The sequence below is a fragment of the Amblyomma maculatum genome, chromosome 7 (assembly GCF_055883805.1).
Source record: "Amblyomma maculatum isolate TAMU_Amacu chromosome 7, ASM5588380v1, whole genome shotgun sequence".
In the NCBI taxonomy this organism is placed as follows: domain Eukaryota; kingdom Metazoa; phylum Arthropoda; class Arachnida; order Ixodida; family Ixodidae; genus Amblyomma; species Amblyomma maculatum.
In genome coordinates, this window is record NC_139350.1 from 901565 (window position 1) to 929099 (window position 27535).

Here is a 27535-nt window from a genome sequence, read left to right on the forward strand (position 1 = left end):
ATATATATATATATATATATATATATATATATATATTGTTACGGCGCCATACTAGGAAACGTCGACGCGATTGAGGCTAAACACCCGTCGAAGCCGTCTTCATCATTAACGGAAGTCGGCAATGGGTGCCGTGACAAGCAGTCTGCATCACTGTGATGTCGTCCACTCCTGTACACGACACCTAAGTTGTATTCTTGTAGGCGCAATGCCCAGCTCGCCAGACGACCAGATGGATCGCGAAGTCCTATGAGCCAGCATAGCGAATGGTGGTCAGTAACTATGGTGAAGTAGCGTCCATATAGGTATGGTCGGAACTTGTGCACAGCGAACACAACTGCGAGGCACTCCAATTCGGTAACTGTGTAGTTCCGTTCTCATTTTGTCAACGTGCGGCTGGCATATGCAACAACGGGCTCAGCCCCACTATGCAGCTGCACAAGCACCGCCCCAAGACCGATGCCACTGGCGTCAGTGTGAACCTCCGTCACAGCAGAAGGGTCGAAGTGGCGCAGCAGTGGTGCTGAAGTTAGGGAAGACTTGAGAAGATTGAAAGAGGATTCGCACTCTGGGGTCCACACAAATTGCGAATCCTTGTGCAGTAGAGAAGTAAGGGGGTGGGCAAATTGCGCAAAAGCAGCAATGAAGCGACGAAAATAAGAAGAGAGGCCAAGAAAGCTCCGAAGACTTTTCAGGGTGCGTGGAGTTTCGAAGTCGCGTACTGCAGCAATCTTCTGTGGATCCGGTGTGATACCATCCTCGTTGACGAGGAACCCAAGAACTAAAGTTTGTCGCTCTCCAAAATGGCACTTCTTCGAATTCAAAATGAGGCCCGCTTTGCCAATGCATTCAAGAACATTATGGAGCCTCTCATTGTGCTTTTGGAAGGTCTTTCCAAAATCATTATCAAGGTAACACATGCGTATTGTGAAAGAAGGCTAGGTTGAGACGGCAAGGTCGTGACGGCAAGGCCAGCGATGTCTTGTCCAGCGTTTTAATCCGATGACAAAAACCTAGGCGCGTGCCGGAGCCGGCGCCTCGGGATGATGATGATGGTATGTACAAATGAAAGAGGAAGATCATGGAATGAACAAATTAAAGAACATCCACGGAAGGCTCACACAATCTGCCCGGGGGGTCGAAAGCGGCCAGCCTGGCCGCTCCTAACTAAGCGATGCATCGCGGCGCACAAACGGTTTCAAGCGAGACACATGAACAATTTCAGTTCCACGGTGGCGTCGATCAGCTGGGGGATCAACAGGCGTCACTTTGTAGTTTACTGGGGAAGTTTGGCTTATCACCTCATAGGGACCTATGTAGCGGTGGTGGAATTTGTCACTAAGGCCAGGGGTGCGCAATGGTGTATAAAGCAGTACTTCGTCGCCAGGACGAAAAGAGACCACTCGTTGTGTAGAATCATAGCGAGTCTTGCGGTCTTCCTGGCACGCTGCCGTGTTGAGGCGGGCAAGATGACGACATCTGGCTACACGAGATAAAAAATGTGTAGGTACTGATGTGGAGTAGTCGAGCGTAGAAAAGAAGGAAGCGTCGAGAATTGTAGTGGGAGGACGGCCATAAACGAGGAAAAATGGAGAATAACCGGTAGTCCGTTGTACTGCTGTGTTATAGGCGAATGTGACGAATGGTAGAAAAGTGTCCCAATTTCGATGATCTGGTGTGATGTACATGGATATCATGTCTGACAAGGTGCGATGAAATCACTCAGTCAGACCGTTAGTCTGGGGATGATAGCTTGAGGTTGTCTTATGAAGGGTGGATGACGCGTGAAGAACTTCGGCAACGACTTTCGATAAGAAGGCTGTACCGCGGTCACTTAGGAGTACCCGAGGAGCGCCATGACGCAATACAATTGATCGCAAAAAGAAATTTGCTACTTCTTCAGCGGAACCAGTCGGTACAGGTGCTGTCTCAGCGTAGCGTGTGAGGTGGTCGACAGCTGTTATAATCCAATGGTTACCCCCATCGGAGAGAGGTAGGGGACCATATAAGTCGATGCCGACTACGTCGAATGGCGTGGCGGGACAAGGAAGAGGTCGTAGAAGGCCAGCGGGCGAAGAAGTCAGCCGTTTGCGACGTTGGCACAGAGGGCAGGATGCGACGTATTTGGCAACGGTGGAAGATAAGCCAGGCCAAAAGAATCTTTATCTCACGCGGTCGTAGGTTTTGTCAAAACCAAGGTGACCTGCAGTAGCGTCATCGTGGAGAGCCGCCAGTATACGTGGGCGAAGCACTCGCGGCACGACTGGGATCCAGCGAGTTCCATCAGGGCAATACACGTAACGGAGTAGGATGCCATCTTCGAGCTTGAAATTGCGAAGCTGTCGGCGAAGCCTACCATTGGGCGGGTCCGAAGCGCGCATAAGGCAGTCGATGATAGGACGGCAGTAGGCATCGGCTAATTGCTGTGAGCGGAGAGCGTGCTTGTTCTCAGAGTCGTCAAAACAAGCGGTTGTGATATACGTCGGGCAATGAGATGGTCGGCTCTGGTCAGAGGTGGAAATGCATTGGGAAGAAAATCAGCAAGTTGGTTCCAAAAGGGGACAGCGAGAGAGAGCGTCGGCGTCTTGGTGTTGGCGACCAGATTTATAAGTGACGTCGAAATGGTATTCTTGCAGGTGTAGAATCCAGCGGCCAAGTCGGCCTGTCAAATGTTTGAGTGACGACAACCAGCAAAGAGCATGGTGGTCGGTCACAACTGTGAAGTGCCGACCGTATAGGTAAGGGCGAAATTTTTGGACAGCCCAGACGACGGCAAGACACTCCTGCTCGGTAATGGTGTAGTTTTTCTCAGCTGGAGTCAGAGTCCGACTGGCAAAGGCAATCACTTTCTCACGCGATGTTGCATCACGCTGCAGAAGTACAGCGCCAAGACCGTGACCACTGGCATCGGTGTGCACGATAGTTGGAGCGCTGTCACTGAAGTGGCCAAGAACAGGATCTGATATGAGGGCGTGCTTTAGGTCATTAAAAGCAGTTTCGCACTGTTCCGTCCACACGAAAGGGCTGCGTGCTTTAAGTAGCTCATGAAGTGGTGCAGCAATAGCTGCAAAATGCTTTATAAAACGCCGGAAATAAGAGGCGAGGCAGAGGAAACTGCGCAAATCTGTAGTCCGTTGTGGACGAGCAAAGTTCAAGACCACGATTATTTTTTCAGGATCTGGGCGAATGCCGTCATGGCTGACCAGATGGCCCAATATTTTAATTTCCTTCTGTGCAAAGTGGCACTTCTTGGTGTTGAGCTGAAGGCCCGCTGAAGCGAGACACGTGAGGACCTCATTCAGGCGCGTGAGATGGTCGTTAAATGTTGACGAAAAGATGACAATATCGTCCAAGTAACACAAACAGGTTCTCCATTTTAGGCCACGAAGCACAGTATCGGTCATTCTTTCAAATGTCGCTGGTGCGTTACAAAGTCCGAAAGGCATAACATTAAATTCGTAAAGGCCATCGGGTGTTGCGAAAGCGGTTTTTTCTTTGTCGTCCGCGTGCATAGGTATTTGCCAATAACCTGAGCGGAGGTCCAAGGTCGAGAAATATTCGGAGCCTTGGAGAGAGTCAAGGGCGTCATCAATTCGTGGCATCGGATATACATCTTTGCGGGTAATTTTGTTGAGTACGCGGTAATCAACACAAAAGCGTACCGAGCCGTCCTTTTTTTTTACCTAGCACTACTGGGGAGGATAATGGGCTTGTTGATGGACGAATTATATTGCGATGGAGCATGTCATTTACATTTTCTTCAATTACTTTTCGTTCAGAGAGGGAAACCCGATAAGGCCGTCGGCGAACGATAGAGTTACCTTCAGTAATGATGCGATGGTGCGCAACACTAGTCCGTCCCAGTGGTGTGAAAGTGGCATCAAAAATGGCTTGGTGGTGTCGAAGAAATGCCAGCAGTTCTTGGCGTTGGTTCGGCGTGAGTTTAGGATTAATAGTCTTTGCGAGAACAGAAAGAGAGACGTCTGATGAAACACTTTGCTGAGGCGGAGGGGCAGTGAGCACCATCAGGGAAAAAAGTTGAACATCCACCATGCAATGCAGAGAAGTTCCTTTTGGGAGCACGAGGGATTCACGTGAAGTGTTAGTGGCCAGTACTGTCGCTGAGCCGTTGTGGAACCGGACAAGACTTGACGGGAAAGCGATGCCGCGTGCAAGATGACTATATGATAGTGCTATGAGTACGTCCCCGTCAGTGATGTGGTCAGAAACAACAGTAAGCAGTTTTTCGCACTGAGGAGGCAAAACAGTATCAGCGGCGGCAACGAGGGGATGATGTCGTTCAGAAAAGTCAGATGAAAAATCGCTATCTGTCATATGGATAACACGGTCACCACAAGAAATTAACGCTGAAGCGGTTGACAAAAAATCCCATCCAAAAATCATCAGGTGCGCACAAGGTGAGAGCACAGCAAACTGCACATGATGGCGGATGCCGTCGATAACAACTCGTACGGTGCACTTCGCTGAAGGGCGCAAAGGAACGTCATTGGCTCCACGGAGTTCTGGCCCATCATATGGTGTTGTCACTTTCGCAAACGGTAGCACAAATCAGCGTGAATGACAGAAATTGCAGCCACTTTATCAATCAAAGCTTCGACCGGTAAACCTTCAGCGATAACAGCAATCACATTATACGGGCGATCAGGAGGACTTTTAGTAAGTTTGCAGAGTGCAGTTTGACCTCCGGAAACTGCAACACTTAGTTTTCCGGATGGCGGACAGGGAGAATGGTTGCGGGGCGGAGAGGGGAAACTGAGCGGTGGTATGGGGATGTGGACCGGCGTCGGGGTACATGGTTCCCACGAGGCTCTGAGGAAGATACTGGAGGTGGGGAGGATCGTCGAGGTGGGCTTGGAATAGACCGGCGTTGATAATATGAGGCTGAAGGCATGTCAGTTTCGAAGGTGTCGTAACCACGGCGCTCGTTCTGAAGGCGGCGACGACAGAAGCGGGATATATGTCCTCTGATACCACAGTAATAGCAGACTGGTCGGGAGGGACGCCAAGGTGCGTAATAGGGTGGTGTAGGTTGAGCCATCGCCATTGCATTAACGTGGTTGTAATTTGGTGCCGGTCGGGGCGGGGGAGCCAAAGAAGGGGGGGATGCAGCGACGTGCGCGTAGGTCGGCGCTGGACGGTTTGCAGAAGGTTCCGATGTCATGGGGTGGCTGATAGTTGATAACTCTTCTTTAATCATGTTGCGGAGAACGGCGTCATTAGAAGGTGCGGAAGAATGATCGCACCCATGTCGACAAAAAGGATTGAGTGCTTGGAGCTCCTCGCGGATGATTGCTCGAATCATTGCCCGCAGATCAAGATCAGCAGAGGTCGGACCAGTTGCGAAGCTGGGCTGTAATCGAGAGGACTGCAGCTGGTCGAGGCGTTGACAGGTCGTTATAATTGAATCAACACTTGAAGGATTCTGGCCAACTAAGGTGATAAGCCATAGAATTGATCCCTTTTAAGACGTGGTGCACACGTTCAGGTTCTGTCATGGTGGGACTAATGCGCCGACAAAGTGCAAGAACCGCCTCTATGTAAGACGCATATGATTCATCAGGACCTTGAAGGCGGGAAGCGAGTTTGTTTCTCGCGATCTCAGTCCGAACTGCCGGGTCGTCGAAGTATTGTCGGAACTGCTCTTTGAAAGTGGTCCCGTTAGTAGTGTGGGGTTCGCGACAAATGAACCAGTTTCTGGCGACCTCAATGAGATAGAACGAAACGTTGAGGAATTTTAAAGCATCGTCCCACCGGTTATAGGCACTGCAGCGTTCATATGTGTCGAGCCAGTCATCGACGTCTTCGTCGCGACGACCAGCGAATAGCGGCGGGTCACGTTGACGTGGGGCCAGAGTCGGAGGCGCCGGTGCAGCCGAGGTAGAGGGTCCGGCATGGTCGGGATTGCTCTCGGTGGACATGATTATGGTGGGAGTTGCCAAACGGCAACCGGAACGTAGCTCCAGCGAGAGGCAGGGTCCAAGGCATCAAGGGGATCGAATTTGACCTCCACCACTTGTGAAAGAAGGCTAGGTTGAGACGGCAAGGTCGTGACGGCAAGGCCAGCGATGCCTTGTCTAGCGTTTTAATCCGATGACAAAAACCCAGGCGCGTGCCGGAGCCGGCGCCACGGGACGATGATGATGGTATGTACAAATGAAAGAGGAAGATCATGGAATGAACAAATTAAAGAACATCCACGGAAGGCTCACAATATTTCCCATTTGAGGCCACGAAGGATAGTGTCCATAAATCACTCGAACGTCGCGGGAGCGTTGCATAATCCAAAGGGCATTACATTAAATTCGTATAAACCATCTGGTGTTACAAAAGGAGTCTTCTCACGGTCGGATGGATGTAGAGGAATTTGCCAATAGCCAGATCGCAAATCAACAGAGGAGAAATATGACGCCGAATGCAGACAATCGACAGCGTCATCAATGCGTGGTAATGGGTATACGTCTTTCTTTGTTACCGCATTCAACCGACGATAGTCTACACAAAATCGCCAAGAATTGACTTTTTTCGCATTGGTATCACAGGTGCGGCCCATGGACTGGAAGATTCTCGAATGATTTCTTTCTGCAGCATTTCGTCCACCTGTTTTTGAATTATCTTGCGCTCTGCCGGGAAGACTCTGTAAGGTTTTTGGCGAATAGGGGGTGCGTTTCCTGTGTTAATTTTGTGCTGCAGCCGAAAAGCTGGGAAATGGCTACCCGATCCGTTTGAGGCAAAGTCGAACACTTGGGTATGCGTTGTCAAAATGTCTTGCAGAATACGACGTTCACTAGATGGGAGCGATTTTCTGACCATGCCCTCAAACTCAGCACAATATTCAGCCTTATCTTTCGCGGTTCCTGTGCAATCGGAAATAATTCCAACGGTATGAGTCATATAATTCTCAAATCTCGCGAGTGTCAAACCAGAAGGAAGACGGACAGGCTCTTCTGACACGTTCACAGCCCAGAGGTATACGCGACCATCCCCCGCCTCCACGACGGAGCGGGGCAGCAAAATATTTTTTTTCGCTCCATTCGAGACATCTGGCTCGACGACTACCTATTCAATGTTTACCCATGAAAGATTGAGATGATTCAGATGACTTCACGGGGAGAAACGTCACCGTCATCGCAGGCAGCAGCACATCTTCATTCAGGGCGAGAACTCCTTGATGACTCTGAGACATGAACATGTTATCTACTAATGCGGGAATAATGTTCGGCTGCAAATAAATTTCACCGGCACTAAAGTCTAAAGTCGCACCACATTCGCGCAAAAAGTCAGCACCCAAGATAACGTCATGCATGGCACGTCTCAATACAACGAATTCTGTCCTATAGCACTCGTCGCCAATGACAACTGAAACAGTGCACCGGCCAACCGGAACTAACGTTTCACCCCCAACTCCACAAAACGTAGTGTTTTTGTCCCACACAAACATAACTTTCTGTCGAAGGCGGTTCTCAAATGAAAGACTCATAACCTACACAGCGGCACCAGTGTCAACCAAAGCATCCGCTTTAACATTGTCTACAAACACTGACAATTTGTTCTTTAGCATGACGATAGGCAAAGGTATGCGTGAAATTGATTGTCCGGCGACCTTACCTCCATCGGTCGCACCACCTAGTTTCCCAGCGGTGGAGATGTGGGCAAAAGCGGACATATCTACCGCTTTTGCCCGCGTCGTCCAATTACCCGACCCCCTGTCCAACGAGCACCACGCTTCACGAATGGTGCCCAGTGGGAGCAGCAGCCACCCGCTACCTTCTATCGGCCCTCTTCGCCTCAACGCCATGCACGGAATGACTCCCCTGTGTCCGATCGCAGCATCACTCCCCCACCGCAGCGACAACCCCTCAGCGACAATCCCCACGTCATCGCTTTGTTGCCACTGAATATCCAGCTCCTCGCGTATAATCCTCCTGACCATAGAAGCGATGTCTTCAGTCTCCGGACTGTCGATACCGGCAACAGTTGTGACATTAGAAAGACGGCCAAATTTGGGTGCTATCCGACGTGCCTTTAACGCCTCAAATGCCCGGCACTGCTTGATGACATCTGCTACTGTGGCAAGGGTGTCCCGCGAAATAAGGAAGTTGTACACATCCTCAGCAATCCCCTTCAGAAGGTGCCCTACCTTGTCTTCTTCTGACATCTGCCGGTTTACAATGCGACAAAGTTTCAATATTTCCTCGATTTAACGTGTGATGTCTCACCGGGCAGCTGGGCTCTCTGGGAAAGTTGATGCTCAGCGCGTTCCTTCTTCGCAAGGGTATCCCCAAAGGACTTCGTAATTTCTTCAACAAATCGGTCCCAGGTCGTCAGGATTTCTTTGTGCTTATCAAACCACGTCAGAGCCGTGCCAGCGAGGAAGAAAACAACATTGTACAGACGTGCGATCGAATTGCAGCGGTTGTACTTGCTGCATCTTTCATAATGTCGGAGCCATTCCTCAACGTCATCTTCGGGCTCACCGTGGAACGTACGCGGCTCTCGCTGGTGGGGAAAGGTCGTCGTCTCTTCAGGTCGCTGTTCATGAGTCTGCGTCGTGCGGGTGGTAGCCATTGAAAGGTACTGTTGAGGAGGTAAAGGTGGCAAACCTGCTACACGACGGCTGCGACGAGGTACTGGCGGATCCAGAACGTTTTTACCCAGCACCTCGCACCAAATGTAACGGATAAAATGGCTTTAATACAGAGGAACGTCATATGAAGGACGGACGCACACGGCTCAGAAAACCCAGATCAGTCTGCGCGCGGCTCGCTTCCCCTGCTTCTTCTTCTTCTCTTTCTGCTGCTTCTCATTCGCCGCTACGCGCCATAACAATGTATATAGAGGGTCTCTTAGATGTCTCTTAAGAGAAGTATGGCGAAATATTACCCCTCCTCTCCTGTCATTTGCTTCTCATCGTTTGCCTTTTATCGGCGTTCGTTACAGTGCTACATACCTAATTATAACTGTTTTACAGGAAAGGAAAGGCGCAATATCGGTCACACTTTCTCCGGCAAGTATGAGTTTGGACGGTACACCATCGCTCCTGTCGCGTGCCGTTCCTTGGCGCGCGCTCAACAGTGGGATTGCAGATGGCAAGGAAGATACAAAAGAACACATCTCGCGGTATATGACAGATCTCACGCACATATATCTCGCGCACAACTGTCGAACACGGGATTTCGTTTCATGAGCCTAGAAAGACTTTCGCCTTTGCAGTTTCGGAAAGCAATGTAGTCCTCTTGTACATGGGAGAGAGAAAACCTCGACCAGAGCACGCTGCGTCGCCCACGCCAGCGGTCTCCGTGGAGAGAACGAGAAAACGCGTTCTCACTACACGCGCTCGTTTCACGCGGCGGCGTCGTCTGCTCCGCGCAGGATTTTATGGCGTGTTTATATGCGTGCGGTACGTACTCTTCTCTTCTTACCTCGTTCTCGCCCCCGTCGTGTTCCAAAAAAAAAAGATAAAAAACAACGAAATTGTGACCAAAATAAAATAACAGCGGGCTTTCAAAAAGTATTGAGGTTTGAACTATTTCCACGGGCAGAATTTTTTGCTGTTACGGTTGTTTCATCCTTTTACCTGGTCCTGCTTCCAGAGGTCGAAAACTGCGCACTCGCTCGAGCAGATACGGAACTAGGGATTTCGCAGGATAGCTGCGAAACTAGCAAGGGGAAGTTTTCCGTGGAGGACTGTCCCCGCTTTCGTGAAACGCTGCCAGGCGTGTCTTCACTGTTCATCTCATGGAGAGAGAGAAAGCTACCCGCAAAAGATTGATATGCCTCGGTTTTTTGTAAAGGACCCATGTCGTTAGAACCATTCATCGTTAACGCCAAATCGCCCATTGACCTCCTGTAGCAGCACCGCAGTAGCGAACTAACTTCCCTTGACCGTTGTCAGCATGAATCATAGGAGAAGGTGGTACGTGTTGTGAGATTCTCGGGACGACGTCTTATAAACAGCACCAAAGCCATACACTGTGGCGTCGATGGCATGATTTGTAACCGTTACCTTCACTAAAGCTACTGGTTTGTCGTGAGTGGCAACAGTGAGTTTCGTTGACCTTGCGTAGATTGTTGCCGAGAACGTCTGTCGACAAAGCGAGGAAGTGGAACCCATCCAGTTGAATGGCCATAAAGAGAAGCCACTTGGTTTGTTTTCGTAACAGTCGAGTAACCCCAGGCACCGACAAATGTTAGTCAACCATCTCCCGCAGAACTGGTACGAGGAAGACCGAGGCCATGAGTGAAAAACTGCCATCCCTAAAGTCAAGGAGAACAAGCGCATTTTCGTCTCATTCGCAGCGCTTCATTGGTGCACGTTATCAGCGTTCACTCCCTGACCAACATTTGGAAAGTTTGATATTATCCATCCGTCTGTTTAAAGAGTGCGCTAGGGGGGAGAACATTTACAGTTTGATATTCCTTTGAAAGCGCCACGTAGTTTAGTCTCTTATCTTTTAAACTTGGAATCCGACTGCGTCAAGAATTCGGGAGAAAAAGCGGGAGTAACACGCACCGTGCACGCGCGAACAAGCACGAGAATGTTGTGCGGAGAACGCGACGCGTCTGCGCGCAACGTAGTACTTGTCGCCCACTTCTAGAGTGAACACGCTATGGCGCGTGGCCGCTATCTTCGGAACGCCAGTGCATCCAACGTTGGTGCGCAACGAATCAAAATGACAGTTCTTGCTAAGCACCACCTTCAGGTCCCTCCGTCACTTTGCTTCGATGTGCGGCCGTGTCGGGTGCAACGGCACTTCGTAGGGAGCGACCACCTCCTGTCGCGTTCAGTCACAGAGTGGACGACTATGTTCACGTTTTCCAGACCTCTGCACATATGGGCGACCCTCCCAGCTCAACCACACTTGAAATCTCGCCCATAGCACACGACACTCAAACATACCTTCAAATCCCCTCCATAAACTACATTATATACGCTGACTCCCCGGTCGCTCTTCGATATATGCAAAACCGCACCATCATACTAGTTGACTTATATGAGATGATCTCAGTGGTGCACTTCTTGTCTTAAGCCCAGCCACTGTCACTCTAAAGTTGATTCCTGGTGTCCTTCAGGCATCGCGGGAAACAAGTTTCACGATCAAGATACCCACAAGATTTCTTTACCCAGCTTCGGTGATCTCCTGGCTGAGCCCACCAACAACCCACGAGGCGTAACGCTCTCCCCCTGAAACAGCACTAGACACCGCTGTGGGAATATTGTAGAAGTTGTTAAGATTGATTTGCTGCTGGGATCATTTTAGTAAACTAACCAGCGCAAAAACAAGGAGAAGAGGCCGTGCTCATAGGTACCGGCTGGGATATTCAGTGCGCCTGCGGGGGCTCTACTGAAGTATCTTTTACAGTTTTGAAAAACAAACATATTGCAAATAGGATGAAATACCGAGGATAAAGCTACACTTTACATTATCATGTGTGTCCTTTCATATAATGTCGCAGCTACGGCTCTGTTCTAGTAAGTCCGTGTTAGATTAACGAGGCACTAACTAAGGGAGTAGTGAATAAGAGTAGCGAAGTGCATTAAGTTTAGGAGCGAAAGTACGAGAACGAGGATTCGTTGACGGCAGTCATTGAAGCTTGCAATGCATAACCTTAAAAGCGAAAGGGTTCCCAAGTACTTCTGTTTTTGACACTCTCTCACTCTTTAACCAGGAGTAGACAATATTTTAGAACTCAAGTGGCTAGATTATAGTATCAGACCGCCGGTGGTTAACTTGTACTAAAAACTTTATTGGTACGGAAAGTTTCGACAGCAGGGAATTACTAAACACAACCTAAGGGAGCTTATACCTAGACCAACTCTTATCAAAGAAGTATAATGGGATCGAAGTAAACATGGGATTAACCAATATAGGGAGAGGCTCCACAGGCCTTAAACACGTTCGCACAGTGAGAAGTGAAACCGCGAATTTAGATTAAGTATCCCAGCTTCCGAGTACAGCACATCAATTGCCACTCATTTGGGCAGTCCTAAGCAAAGGCGCAGAGCTCGTCGCTGCAAAACAAACAATGGTTCAAGCTTGTACCTCGGGCACCCAGAATGGAGCCGAATTCAACTATTGGCCGCACATAGGTCTTATAAAGCAAGAACAGAGTGTCCCGACGCATACCATATTTTTTGTTGCTGATTCTTCCCAACCGGCCAAGGGCACGTTCACCTTTAAGCACAAGACTCCTAATTTTGGGTCTCCAGTCTAGCTTTGGGTCGTATAATATACCCAAATATTTAATAGAACCAACCTGCGGGATTAGGACAGAATGATATGACAAAGAAATGTATAACAGGTGATGTCTGTGAGAATACGAGGACGGAACATTTGTTGACATTTAAAGCTAACCTTAGGATGTGCAGCCAGACTTCCAGAGCATTTAGATAATCTTGCAACAAACGATATAGGTTGTGAGTATATGTGGCAGAAGCAAAAAAAAGCCATATCGTCTGCACACACATAAACTTTGACGGCCGAGTGAATAGGACTATCACGCATTAGTGTATTAAACAATAACGGCGAGAGGACTGAGCTTTGTGGTACACCTCTTGACTGGGGTAAGTGTTGAAATTTAACGCAGCCTTTGTACAAAAGAATGAGCTATCCTTCAAAAGTTTCCTTATCTACGAAAAATGTACAATGAAGGTTGTTGACCAGCTAGTTTATAAATTAAAATGCTGTATTCTACTCTGGCGTACGCCTTGGTACGCCTGTCTCTAGAGCTGAAACCTCTTTTTCCCTCATGGCAACCCTAATTCGGCTCTCCAAGTCTACTTGTGCGCTCCAAATCGAGCATCCCCGTCGGAATCCAATCTGAGCCTCGCTAAACCAATGAAAGGATTGAACATGATCCTTGAGGCGGCAGTAGACTAACCGTTCTATTAGCTTAACTAAATTTGAAATGATAGCAATCGGCCCAATATTGTCGAGATCAAAACTCTTCCCCTGGTCTTCCATTAGTAAAATTATTTTCGCTCTTTTTCAAGCTTGTGGAATTCAGGCTTTTTCCAAACACCAATTAACAATCTGCAATAGGTACGAGTTAAAGTATTTTAATTGCATTTTCAGCATGGCAACTGATACTCTGTCAACACCAGGGGCAGCCGACTGCAGGAAATTAACTACACACACTAAAGATATAGATACCTTAGAGAAGTTTGTACCAAACTGAAATTGGGTTAAAGGAGAGGTAGTGCGAACATGAAAGCGCGCTGCAAAGCCTTGGGCAATCCAATTGACCTAATTCTTCTTGTGTGGACAAAACCGTGGACTGGGTGGTATGAAAGGAGGGCAATACTTTTGTACGTTCCACGTATCTATAGAGAGACTTCCGGTTGACTGGGTTAGAGAAATAGGTGTTCAGATTCGCATTATATTCATCATTTGCGTTAGACATCGTTCTTTTACACGAAGCTGTCAAGAATTTGTAAATAATCCAGTTGTTTCAGCACAGGTTATGGGCTAGGCGCTTCCATGCGGCTTTCGTCTGACGATACGCTTTTTGCATTCTTCATTCTACCAGCTTGAAGGAGTCTTGTTTTTAATCCCAGACTGAACAATAACCTCTGATAGCCTAGTTGAGTTTAAAACTGAGGACAATACTTAAGGACCTCGATTCGATTTATCAGAGGGAGCATTGTACCCGAAGACATGTCCTAGAAAGTTTTTAAATAGTGTTGTGTTGACAAATTATCGCGATGTACCAGTTGGCCTAAGCGGACTACATGCAGTGATGAAGGTGATTGGGTAGTGGTCACTTGACGTACCGTAGTCTATGGTAAACCACGATGATACTCCAATACCATTTGTAGCTAACTTTAAATTAATAATTGAATGAGAATTTGCTCTCACATAATAAAGACGCGACTATTAGATCAATGTACATCATTTCTTGACATCGAAGACCAAAGTAACTGCCCACTATAGTCTGTTCTGAAGCCCCATATAACCTGATGGGAATTGAAGTCCTCAGCCAAAACTACACATGAATTATTACGCAGTAAAGATTCTAAAACGACTGTCCTACGGACACCTGTAGGACCGGAGATATTTACAATTATGACAGGAACACACAGCGGAACAATCAACTTAACGGCAAGTATCTCACAATCAGGCCCAATAAATTCATGCAACGATTTAGGCGCGATGAACCAGATTCGTTAAAATCAATGTTAACAAGCCTCCACCCCTGCCGTGTGGGCGATCAGCTCTAAAAACACGGTAATTTTTAACTGTGAAAGGGCGATTAGGAGAGAGCCAAAATTTTGCAGTAAAATAATTTCAGAGGTACGTTTAATAATATAAGCTGCTGTAGGTCTTGGAAAGATGATAAGATAAAGCGACAATTCTACTGAGGTACAGATTCCCGCCATGATTATTGCTTTAAAAATAGGCAGCGACAGCCTCTTTCAACACATCTTATTTCTTTTTCATTCCTTGTGAACCTTTCTTGGATTTCACATGCGGATGATCCCAGTTATTAGGAGATGACGAAGCACCACGCTTCTGAGGTGGGCAGGCCATCTCAACGTCTGACTGACATGCGTTAGAAATCGAGATTGTGTCCGTATCGTTTGCGCACAGGAAATAGAGCAGGTAGACGGGGTTAGAGTAGGTACTAGAGTAGGAGTCGATGATGCAGCCTGCGCAGGAATTATTTGTTTCAAAGCATTGCTGAATGTATTAAGCGATCAAGTACTCCAGCAACAGCCTTTTATGCAGCAGCAACAATAGGCGGTGTATGCACTGATATGTACATAAGAAGGAAAAAGAAGAATCTCGGGAGTTTTGGCAAAGGCGACGACCACGTTCGAGCAGTGTCGGCTCGGGCCTGCAGGAAAGGGCTGTTAAAAAGTCTAGGCCTAAAATCACGTCTTGAGGACATGTAGTAAGCACGGCGAAGAGCACAGGGACGTGGTGGCCGGCGATGCTAACGCATGCAGTGCACATTCCGATAACGATAGCAGTATTGCCATCAGCAACACGAACTGTAGAGGAGTTAGCGGGTGTAAGAACGTTTTTGAGGCGCTGGCGGAACGACGAACGAGTGTCAATGAGAGCGGGCACAGGGACTCTATCTACGAGGACATTGATCAGGTTGCGGCGTAGTGCGATGGTCGAAATACAGTTCGTTGTCCGGGTTGGTAATGCAGCGTCACGTCCAGGCGCTGCGTTGCCTAGTTTCCTTGGGGCCTTGGTACGTTAGGGACAAGCTGCAGCGAGGAGTATAGGTGATCGGGAACGATGGGCTTGAGACGATGACGAACGGCTAGGACGACGGGCTTGCTCAATGTTCTCGGTACGAAGCTGTGCTGGGGTGACAGAAACGCGCCGTGCTGCATAGTAGTCATGGCGGATAGGGCTTAATAGGGAAGAGAGGGGGGAGCTGGGTGGCTGCGGCAATAGCGGGACGTATGGCCAGCCCGACAGCAGACGAAGCAAATTCAGATGTGCGCCACTCCACAGGATTGCGGGTAGGGTAGCGCGGTGTGTAGGGCGGTCTTGTGGCAGCAGCAGCAACCACTGATATTGGCTTCGGTGCAGGGGGTGATGTGCATAAGAAGGAAAAAGAAGAATCTCGGGAGTTTTGGCAAAGGCGACGACCACGTTCGAGCAGTGTCGGCTGGGGCCTGCAGGAAAGGCCTGTTAAAAAGTCTAGGCCTAAAATCACGTCTTGAGGACAAGTAGTAAGCACGGCGAAGAGCACAGGGACGTAGTGGCCGGCGATGCTAACGCACGCAGTGCACATTCCGATAACGATAGCAGTATTGCCATCAGCAACACGAACTGTAGAGGAGTTAGCGGGCTTTCGAGATAACAATGTTTTGATCCTGATTACAATCAGTGTTGGCCTTATACATTGCTGCCGTTGTACTATCGTCAGGCCGTGGGACAAAGACAGAGCTGAAGAAACTGTTAAACACGTTAGCAGTAATAGATGGAGTAATGCAGATATTTTTATTCACCTCGACACCGTTCAAATCAGGTTTAGAGCCGGGTAGGTAACTCCAGAACTTATGAGGAGAACTTTGCAAATATGCTTGTAATGTGGTAGAAAAATCAAATCTTCTAGCTTTCTGTAGCTCTTCTCGCACTGGCGTAAGCGTAGCAATAAGAACCGGGCTTTTTGGAATTTTTTTGCCTTGTGCGCCGTAGTTTTCATTGTAAGTGAATTATATGTTACGTGTTATCCATGGAATGGGCCTTCCTACTCGTCCGATTTTAGCAGGTGTAAACTGAAACATACAGTCATGAACAACCGCTTTAAAATATGTCCATAAAGCGACTACATCTCTAGTATTGGGGATTCGGTCGAGTGCAAAATCTAATTTGTCAAGTATTGCTGTATCGTCAGCCTGATGAAAGTTATAACTAGTTACCCTTTTGTTGCGCGTAATGTTGTTATCCAACCACATGTTTGCCACAACAGCTTTGTGATCAGAAATTCCGTCCTCTATAGTTATGTCCTACTGGAAAATACTGTCTGGTAGAAAAAGTAAGTCTAGTATTCCGCTGCTCTGCCCTTGCACTCGAGTTGCTTGATTAACCACCTGGATTAGACCATGCTTAGCCATTATTTCTAACATGTAATGGCATAAAATTTTTCTACTGTTCCTGGGATTCGAAATTTCTAGTCTACACCTGGTAGGTTGAAGTCGCCCAACAGTACAATTCTGCTACGTTTATTGGCAATATTCACAATATAGTCATCTTCTGAAAAAATTCGACAAAGCTACCAGGAGGCCTGTACAAAACGCTAATTATCAATGCAGTATCCTTAAGAGATAACTTGCACCATACACTTTCATAGTCATCTATGGGATGGAGATTTTTCTGAATTAACAAGGCGACACCACCACCTCTTGTTTTTCGGTCTTTCCTGACGGCATTATAGTAGGGTGGAAAAACTTCATCGTCCTGTACGTCGTCGTGCAACCAGGTTTCGGTGCCAGCAATTAAGTGCGGTTCGTGAAACACTGACAAAAATTCGAGACGTTCAGGCTTATTAACAATACTGCAGCCATTAACATTTAGCAGTCTGAATTCCGTATCGAATATTTGTCAATGGTCTTTATCTGATGAGCTCCCGCGAGTGCTGCTCAGCTCAACACGACTGTTAGTTTCCATGTTCTAGGTGCAGGCTACACCATTGTCAGTTTGTCACGGATAAGTTTAACTTTTGCGCCTGCGTCTTTATCGTCTTTTGCTGATTGCCACAGTAGCTTTCACAGTAACATAATATATAAATACATAATACATAAAGGACAAGCCATTGTTCAGAGCTGGATTTTGCTACAGCACATTTTTATCGTGGTCATGCAGCCTGAGAAAAAATTCTTCAAGACAGCGGACAGAACATTCAAGGGAGTTGGAAACATCTCTCACATTCTTGGCAAACAGATAACGTACCTGCTTGCAGCAACAGGTAGTATTAGTACTCAAAACACATTGCTCACACAGTGAGGGATACAGGAATATGAGTCAGTGAACTCTGCGGGATAATGAAAGGGTTCCAAAAATTGCAACTGCAGTAATACATTTTAAACAGTGTATTGATAATTTGCTATAAATTAATGCAATTGCCTTTTTATTTGCATAAACACTTTGCAAACATCGGCATTCTTGTAGATGACACTTTAAAAGCAGGCCGGTCAGGACTGCACCAATTGTCTCCACAAAAGTGAGTGCTTAAATATGCTGGAGCCTGATAGAGTAACCTTTAAGGTTTGCTAGATATGTTAAACGTCCAACATTGGCAGCTGTAGCTTCACATGTGTTGACACTGAACGTTTCGGCACCACACAAAGCTGAAAAGGCTGACACCAACAGCACAGGTGCAACGGGTCTCACTTCTCTAGCGGCACTGTGAACATCCAAGTTGCACACACTGAACACATAGTGCTGACACCAAGCACACATGAGCACTCAAAACTATCTGCAGCTAGTCTCACTTCTGGTGACGCTGTGAACGTCCCGGCTCCACACAATAAGCACACAGCGTTGGCACCAAAAGCAGCGGGAACGTATAACATCCAACTATCAACGCGCTGCTTGCGAGCTACTACCTGAGATGGCAGAACAAGCGCTGTTTGAACAGCGCAAAATCACTGAACCACTAATGCGAAGACGATCAGTTGGTTTGTGCACGCTCTCAGATGCAGCCCAGCACTAGGATCTTGAAGAGAGTGCAATGGATGGCGACGACGACGCGTTGGAAGCCTCCAAAAGCTTTGATGCATTCACGCCAGGCCCATCCTCCGGAGAATGACGGCTGGAAACGAGACATATGTGTTTCACTTGTGACGCACGTTTCAATTGCTCTTGATTTGGAACATACATGTAGCGGTACGAACGCATGTTTGAGCTGCACGCCCCATTTTGGACACTGAGCGGAAAGAAACAGGCGATTAGAAAGCGAGACTCATGCGAGGTTTGAAACTGGAAGCTCGTGCCGCGTTTACACGTAGTCACACCACTAAAGGCCCCCGTGGGATGTATGGTGCCAGTACACACAACAGGGAAAACGGAAAAAATTATGTGCGTCGCAACAACTACGACGACAAATACGGCAACCAAGAAATGGCTTCGAAAACACACCATCAATTATTCTGCATCGCCCGGCATCATAGCACAAACAAAACGGTGATGAAAAGCGTCCCTACGTTCCTTGTACTATAATTTTTTTTTACTGCATTCACCATTTAATACACGAGAGACGTATCATAGCAAAGCACCCGCGCAAAAGAATGGCGAAAATGTTCAAGCTCACCTCAAGCCGACAAAGCCAACGCGACTCGCATGGCAGTCCAAAGAGCAAAGGAAGAACGTCGACACAAGTTCCCAGTCACTAAAACGCTCCGAGAGGACGCGTTTCACCTCTGCATCAACACGAAGGGGTACAGAAAAACTTAGTTGCACGTTTTCCACGTTCGAGGGGTCTATCATGTGCATCCAGCCGTAGCAGCCGCACTGCAGCCATTTTGAATTTTAATAAAGTTTGCAGTTAAGACTGCCTGAACGCTGTCTTTAAGCTCCGTCTTAACCGCAGTCTTAAACGCGCACTGAACGTTTTGTGCAAGCAACTTAAGCCGTAGGGAAATCTAAGCTAAGCACGCTGGCCATAGGGACATCCAGAGCCAACTGAGATAAGACTTGATGCCTGCACAAAGCCTATGAACGAGCTGGGCAGTCACGACGTTTGCCGCAATATTTCACCGAGAGGTGGCAACGCCATAGAAGTAGCGGCTTGGCTTGACGCTCATATACGCGTTTTTGTTTTTGTTTTAACCCCGTGCCTTTCTTCCGTTGTTTTCTCAGATAAGGATGTGCGCGCCGCTCCTCGGCAGCTTTACAAAATAACTGAAGCTGCACTAAATCCCGTCGTCATGTTTTGGGAGGCCGTAAAACTAAACAGATGGTCACTCGTTGTGTGTTTGTTGATCGGCGTGGTGTGCATTCGTTCACGTTTTCTCTTTCGCCGAATGCCTGCGGAGCGTCAGTATCGCGTGCTGCCCGTTGCAGATCTCCACTTGTGTCGTTAACGTGCTTTCAGGGATAGAAAATATCCCTGCGAGTAGGGGCTGCGGCTGCGATCTCGCTTCGGCCGGGCCGGAATCCGTCCGATCTGCTTCACCCGACTCATTGCAGTCATGCGTTAACTTCATACTGCCTTGTGCTTCTGGCGTTGAAGTTCTTGCTACCGGCGGATTTCTCATATAGGCTGGTGAACCCGTCGGCGTGGACGAGTAGACGGCAAGCCGGGCAGTAAGAAGAGTCGTTGTCGCACTGAAACGGAACGCCGTACCCTGAACACGGTAAGAGCCGCCGTTGTCATTTCACCCATTTTGCCTATTGTGATGTTTCTTGACCAGTAGAGTCAAGGCAGGAAGAAATAGAAGAAAGTGCTTTTAATCGTATAGCTTTATTTAGCGGTTGTTGTGATATACAGGGCCCATAGCGGACGTTAGCGACAGCGAAGCAACATTTTCAGGAACGTTTATTTTTTTCACTTATTACGGTCATAAGCGTTTATTGCCTTGATCGAGCACAACGGTTTATTAAGTCAGGTTTATAGTACAAATTGCGCACCTAGATGGGGTTTGCATCATACAGGGTCTACGACAAGTTTTTTTTTTCTTTTTTTGGAAGGCTTGCCATGTGGCATAGAATGAGGCTGTCTTTTAACTTAAAGGGAATCATACATTCTATTTTCTTCAAGGAATCGGAGCAAGCTCCGGCTCTTAATTTGTCCATTAGCCACAAGTGTCAATGTTCCTCCTTTGTAGCCGACAGTCGATCCAATTTCTTGTAGTCGTCTCATTTTTGACGGCTGCATTCCTGGGCATGTCCATAAAATGTGGCAAAGATCCACTTCGGCGCTGGCCGTGGACACTTAGGGCATGTGCTCTGCACTGCATCCTCTTCAGAGCCTCATCGGCACGTCACCGACGGAGTAAGGGACGAAAAGTCGTGCTGCGCTATAGCATCAGCGGGGAATTCATTCTCGGTTTTGTGCCGCCACATGATTGTCTGCAACTGTGAGCGATGAATATGCGCACCAGAAGTGATATAGGCTTCCTGCTTTAAAGCTGGCCATCACAGGATGAGCTGCCGGGCTGCATGAGCGACTTATGTGCTGCTGGAGGTTTCCCCGGCATCGCGGGCGCCATCGATTCCACTCATGTCAAGATCTAGGCCCATGAGCTGTATGAGGAAGCGTACATATGGATAGGCATTTTTACCACTCCATCTTCGTGCAGCTTCTGGCGGACAGCAAGTGCCAGATCCTCGATGTAGTCGCAAAGTGGCCCGGTGGCACATACGACGCATGAGTGCTTACACACAGCGGCCTCACTCAGTCCTTCAAATCGGGCACTTACACCGGAATCCTGCTGCAGTACTGTACATGCAGACTTTGGCTCCAGAATGCGGACATGTGCGGCAAAAAGCGATACAGCGCAGCTCACGGCACCACCAAAGCAGTGATTGAAAGGTTGGTGCACAGCACATTCTAAATATTGGATTGCATGGCATTCCGGACACTGACCGGTTGTGGATGCCCGTGTTGTTCGGACAGCTTGGTACAGTTGCAAGCGTTGTTGAGCGGACAGTGTATGCTGAAAGAAATTGACTTGATGTCGCATTTGTTTACAAATTAAATAACACTTCAGTCAAATAACTTTGGCCAAGCCTGTATGGGGGGAGGGGAGCGTTTCAGCAAACAAACAAATTATGGTTGGGTGTCAGTCAAGTTATGTTTATTGAATGACATATATCAATATTTACGCGCGCACCAACTTGATATTGGCAGTGCATAGCCCCCTCACCATGCTTTTTTTTTTGTGCGACAATAGGGCAGCTGAAACGCTGCTTCCGTTCCCTCCATGTCACTGGACCATGTGTGGACCAGCATCATGACGAGGTGCTAACTCCACAACGTGTCCCAGGAGTATGCATGCAGCATAGGCAAGCACACGGAAGTGCAAGATGAAGTGTCTGTACAGGCTTATACTCACCGGGGTTATGCTGCGCAAATGCATGGTGCAGCACGATTTCTCCTGCTTCAAGTACAGTTACGTGAAATAAAGTATGCCTGTCACTGAGTTTAATGTTTTCACAGTGTGACCTCTCATGACGGGATAACTATGCAAATGTGCTTATTTCATTATGTGCTACGTCAGTCGTGTATTGACATCCTGAAGCCTACGCAAGAGTGTGCATTGAAATATTTGCTGTTGAGCTGTTTAACATTGCAGTACTATAGAGCATAATAACAGATGGAGCATAAACATCTCCTTTTTACTTCATTTTGGTTGAAACGTTCGATTCGAGACATGTAAATAGGAGATTATATTTGAGCACTAAGCTTAATGTCTACCTGCAATGGAGTTACAGTGGTTAGGGTGCTCGACTACTGCACCCGAAGATGAAGGATTGAATCCTGGCCATGGTGGCCACATTTTGATGGAGGCAAAAACATAGGCCCCCGTCTGCTGTGCAATGTCAGTGAATGTTTAAAGATCCGAGGTGGTCGAAATTTCGCTACCTCTCCACTACTGCATCTCTCGTAGCTTGAGTCACTGTGGGATGTTAAGCCCAGTAAATGAAACCAGGCGCAACCTTAACATCGGTTACATCAAGAGTTGGTTCAGTGTGGTAAAGTATGGTACTTAACAGATCACAAATATGATTTTAAGCTGTGAATTTGTTATTTTAATACCTACAGTATATATTTTGTAAGAGTATGTGCAGTAAATTGTTAATCATGCAATGTGTTTTTCCATCACTCAAAGATTGCCATGTCAAATACTTGCGTGGTATCAGAGTGCAATGGTAAACTCTGGGAGACTTGGTGAATGTGTGCAAAAGCAGGAGTCCGGGCCATATTGTGGTAGGTGTTTATAGCCCCAGGTTTTGTATAAATTGTCTCATTGTATGGCATCCATGGCAGCAATGGTCGGACGAGCCATGTGGCATAAAAATGAACTGCGAGCTACCTGCTCAAAGTGTAACGAGTAATTTTGCCATCAACTTTCACTGATCACACCTGTATTATTGACAGTGCTTACATTGCAATTACAGTTGGGACAACTGAAGAATATACATAGGGCCACAGAAAACTGTCTTATTATTTGCAGGTACAATATTCAACAGCGTTTTGGTTAACCTTGTATTAGAATGTGTATAGCCTTTTGTAGCACTCCTCACCCACCGTGATTCAAATCATGCGCATGTTTCGTTGTGTCCAGTTTTTATGTCAACTAAGCTTTTCTGCATTATACTCTTGCAAGTGCTTCAAAATTATTAATTCCACCCTTTGAGACCAACAACTGTAACCCTTACAAACTGTTGTTTGTTATTTATTCGCTGCTACTCATTATGTAGCGTGACCTGCAGAACAAATATCAGCATGTCTGGTGTGTGTGTAAGGCATCTACAACTGTCATTTTGTACTTTCCTCAAGTATATGTTGTTTTTCTTGTATGATAATATTTCTTGCCAATGTGGGCCACCATTTCCTCAATTGTATGCTGCGAGAGTAGTATGTGCAAATGATTTTGCTCAATGTCGTGCTGGTGCTGGTCACATGCTTGCATTAAATCACCTCAAGGGCTACTGATCTTGCATATCTTATTATGGTTGCAATACCACTCGAAACCTGTGCACATCCAACACCCAGAACAGGCCAGAATTATATGACTGGAAGAAAAGTACCTGGTCCTTTTTGTTTATCTGCAGGAAAGAACGGTGAGCGCAAATGCTGTGGTTGCACAAGTATACCACATTACTGTCATGGTGACAACTGCTGTAGTCATATGAACAGCTGTATTTGTCTACAATACTGTAACATATTTGTGTTCATTTTTGTTTCAGAAATTGGGGTGTGGAGTACTGATATTTTGTTATACAAATCGAGTACATTTGTGGGGAAGAATATATTCTACAACTGGTGCAAAAATAATAAAAATGAATAAAAATTAAATTTTGTACGTCATTTCTGCCTAACATTTGCACATGACTGATATTGTGCATAGGCATACTCCAGAACTAAAAGTACATTACAAATGTTACACAGCTTTGGACATACATTTTTTTTTTTCAGTAAAGCCCTGCATGAAACTAGTGGGAGCTGTCATATCGCGGCAGAATTCAGTAAACTTTCATATACCTATATCAGCCTTTAAGGATCCAGAAAAAATCTGCGGTATATAAGAAAGCATTGTTTATTCAAGGGGCCTGAATAAATTGACAGAAACCATTTGCGCCTGACGTGCACTTGCGCGATTTTGTCTGCTTTTTAAATGAAAGCGTATTGAGAACGACGTTATTACCGGGTTTCGTAAAGCGCTTTACTGGGCACACCATCGCAAAGGCCCTCTTTACAAAACGGCCCCGTCGCGTTTTGAGAATACTTTACTGCACGGTCCACGCGATCACGGTGAAGCGTACAAGCATTCAAAGTAAGGTGATTGAGAAATTAACGGTATATTTGGTATTTTTACACTAGTCGCAAATTCAAATCAACTTTTCAGAAGACGGATAGATTAACAAGCATATTTTAATCGTATATATTTTTTCGCGAAGTCTAAAACGAAAACCGCATATCTTGTAGTACGTCAATACGTCCCCGCTTTCTATTCAGGGGTGTTGCAGGCATGCGTTATAACTTGTGCCGCCGCTAAGTGCAAGTTTTTCTTTTAGTGCTATTGCGGTCCGGTTTGGTTTGGTTTGATTTGCGGGGTTTACGTCCCAAAGCAACTCAGGCTATGAGAGACGCCGTAGTGGAGGACTCCGGAAATATTGTATGCAATACGTCCGTAAATATGCAGCTGGTAAATAGGTTTATAGGCAACGTTCCCAGCGACGGGCCTGTGCCAGCAGTGGGTAAGGAAACCGTGTCGAAGAAAGGATGTGGTGACGGCTCCAAAAATGGAAATGTGCGAGCGGGGCAGCTAGTGAGGTGTTTTCTAAAAACGGAATGATATTGAATATTGGAATGATATTGGTGAATGAGCGACCCGAGAGTCTCGCGTCAAGATAAAATGCATGATTGGTGAATCTTGCGTCGAGATAAAACGCACGATCCGTGAATGAGCTACCTTTAGAGAAGAGGTCGAAATTTTGTGAACCTTCCAATACGGCATCTTTTGTCTCAACGTGATTTTAGGTCACATTTGCGGCGCACATAACCTCATTTGTAGCTGCAGTGCGAAGAGTGCTCTAAAATTGTAGGGGACAACTCTCAGCTTTTGACAGGTGTTAGGACAGCGTCTAAATGTAACTGGTCGATTCCTATAATATGTCTCAGTAGCGATTCAACCGGCACTGACGTCAGCACAATACTTGCTTTTGAGGACTGCAGGTAATTAAAGCTCCATAACAGCACTGCTACGTACAAGTCTGATATACGTGGTCTGTCTGCCCCCCCCCCCCCCCCCCATCTCACACACCAGCACCAGTACGCGCACGTACTTACGCTGCTTACCTAAATGCATATAACCGCTGCCCTATGAGGCTTTTTGAAGTCATCACGAAAACGTGTGGTGGAAGGGCGTGGCGCGTTCCTGTAGGCATTTTATGAGAGAAAAAAAAATTACCCGAGCAAAGACGTGGTAATTCAACAAAATGAGGCAAACGTTTGAGAAAAACTACGCGGTTAAACATTTTCATTGTCATTGCTAGAATGAACATTCTGATTGCCAATGAAGCACGCACTACGGCTACGGTTTCTGCTGCTTAAGACGTGAACGTCGCGTCATATGCATGCGAAGTTGAGCTCTGTTTTAGGCAGCAACGACTGCAGCATGCTTTAACGTGCACTCGCATCATGCCCTCCAAGAAATTAGACATGCATGAAAATTCCACTTTGGAGGCGGCCTTGCTTAGCTGCTGATCGCTAGAGTTCCAACTGGCCCTGGCCAACGGGCAACTGTGACAGCTTTGCCCAGTGGCCTCCCATATTAGGCACTCCACTCATGCAAAGGGCCCTTGAGCTGCACCCTTTCTTTTTTTTTTCTTCATTAAAGTTTTTCACCCTTACCACGCCGTGACAGACTGAAAACGCCGTCAGGTTCCACGGCGCGTTCCCTAAGCAGGGGCCAAGATTTCCCTTGTGTAGGTACCCGCTGTCCTCAAACTAGGTATCCACTGTCTCTATTGGCATGTTAAGACAGCCCTGAATAACTCCGGCCTTGAAGAAGTCTGGTCTTACTAAAAACACTGTTTAAGTCTCGACTTAGCGCGGACTTTATCGTGCAAGCGGGCCCAGGTGTTTCTTGCTGTTTCTGCTTCTACTTTCGCTCGTACAGAGTGGTCTTGGTGACCACCGCTGCGCTGCGTCCGTGGCTCAGCGATATATTGCGGTGGGGAGATGAGAACTTCCCTTCTCGACTGTACACATTTATTTACACTTTTTACATCAACGTATTTACAATAATGTCGTCGGATGCGACATCAAAACATGGAGGGCTAACTGCAACTGGGTGAACGATCGCAGGCCAGAGGCAAGCAGAATCGGGCCTTGGCCTTATGCTACACTTTAGGCCGAAGTCCCTTGAGACATTCGTCCGCCTTGCCTCCCTCCTCGAACAACCCGTCTGCCCTCGACTCTCGTCCGAGCCCCACTGTCTCAACGCTCGCTTTCTTAGCGCTACCAAAATTCGATTCTAGTCCGTTGGCCAATCAACGACTAGTCACTCTGTGGCCAATGACATGCAGTGTTTCAAAATAACTGGCGAATCGCTGTGCCACAATACCCCTCTCCTACGCATGTTAAGTAAAACAAACACAAATCACACACTAAGCGGCGAGTGGTTGCGCACACACATACACACATACTCCCTCTCCAAAATCCTTCCACGCAAGAGGCGCCAAGCAGTCGCAAAGACGAACGGCGTCGACGGTTACGCTTCCGAAAACACACACATAAAAACACACACGCGCAAACCTGAGGCCCAAACATTCCGATCGCTGCCCTTGGTCGGTTGCGCGCGGGCGGTGGATTCAAAGGGACATTTAGGCGTCTTCCCGGGAAGACATGTCAACAGCGGCTCCCTCTGCAGCGCGTTCTCCCCAGGCCCATGTTACACCGCGCTTCGGGATTTATGGCCTCCGCGCCCTCTCCACTCGAACCGGGAGACATAGCAGTTAGCGCCGAACCCGCAACCACTGCTCTTACGCTGTGCTTTCTAACTGCACTGCCCTGCCTCCCTCGCGGCACGGGACGGACAGAGCCGGCAGCGTCGCCCACTGCTATGTGTTCTGGCACCATTTCAGAAAAGCGGCCGCCTGCGCGACCTTCATAAATCAGCCAGCGTCAAGCTGCCCCTTGACCCTGGTCGCCCCTTCAGAATCTCGCTTCTGGGCGAAGCCCGCAAACTTAACTCCATCCTTCACCAAAGAGGGGTGGAATGCAGGATCAAATAGGACGGCCGACACTCCGACGCTTATTCGGCCAGTTTCCCCCCACATGTGCACTCCAGATATAGTGGGATCTTGTCAGCTACGCACATTTAACAAGCCATTTCAGCTTTCTTTAATGTAATGAATATAAAACAAAAGTTATACGCAAGATTTGAAAAGTCCATTCTTTCCAACCACTGTATTTCACACAACATGATGACTGTTTAGGCTTCCAATTAACAAGATTAGCAGCATCGCTGCCCCATAAGAATTGCGCCGTCACCAATTACGGCAGAATGCCAGGAAGGAGATAAACACCGAGGGAAGTATATCTGACACATTTTGCCGAAACGATATGATCGGTAAAGCAGATAATGAAAAATCAACAGAAATTCATCCTTTTAATGTCAAATCTGATATTAACGTGCCTAACTGTTCGATTGCAAACATCGTTGGGACCTACTGGAGGACTGAAGGGATGAAAAGCTTCTAATAGAACTCAAGTGCTTCAAATTATATTCTCCTTGCAGGGCATTCGTGCAAGCAGATGTAAACGACAGAGATAAGTGAGCGAAGATGGCGGCTGCCGGCTGACGGCATGGGGAAAATTT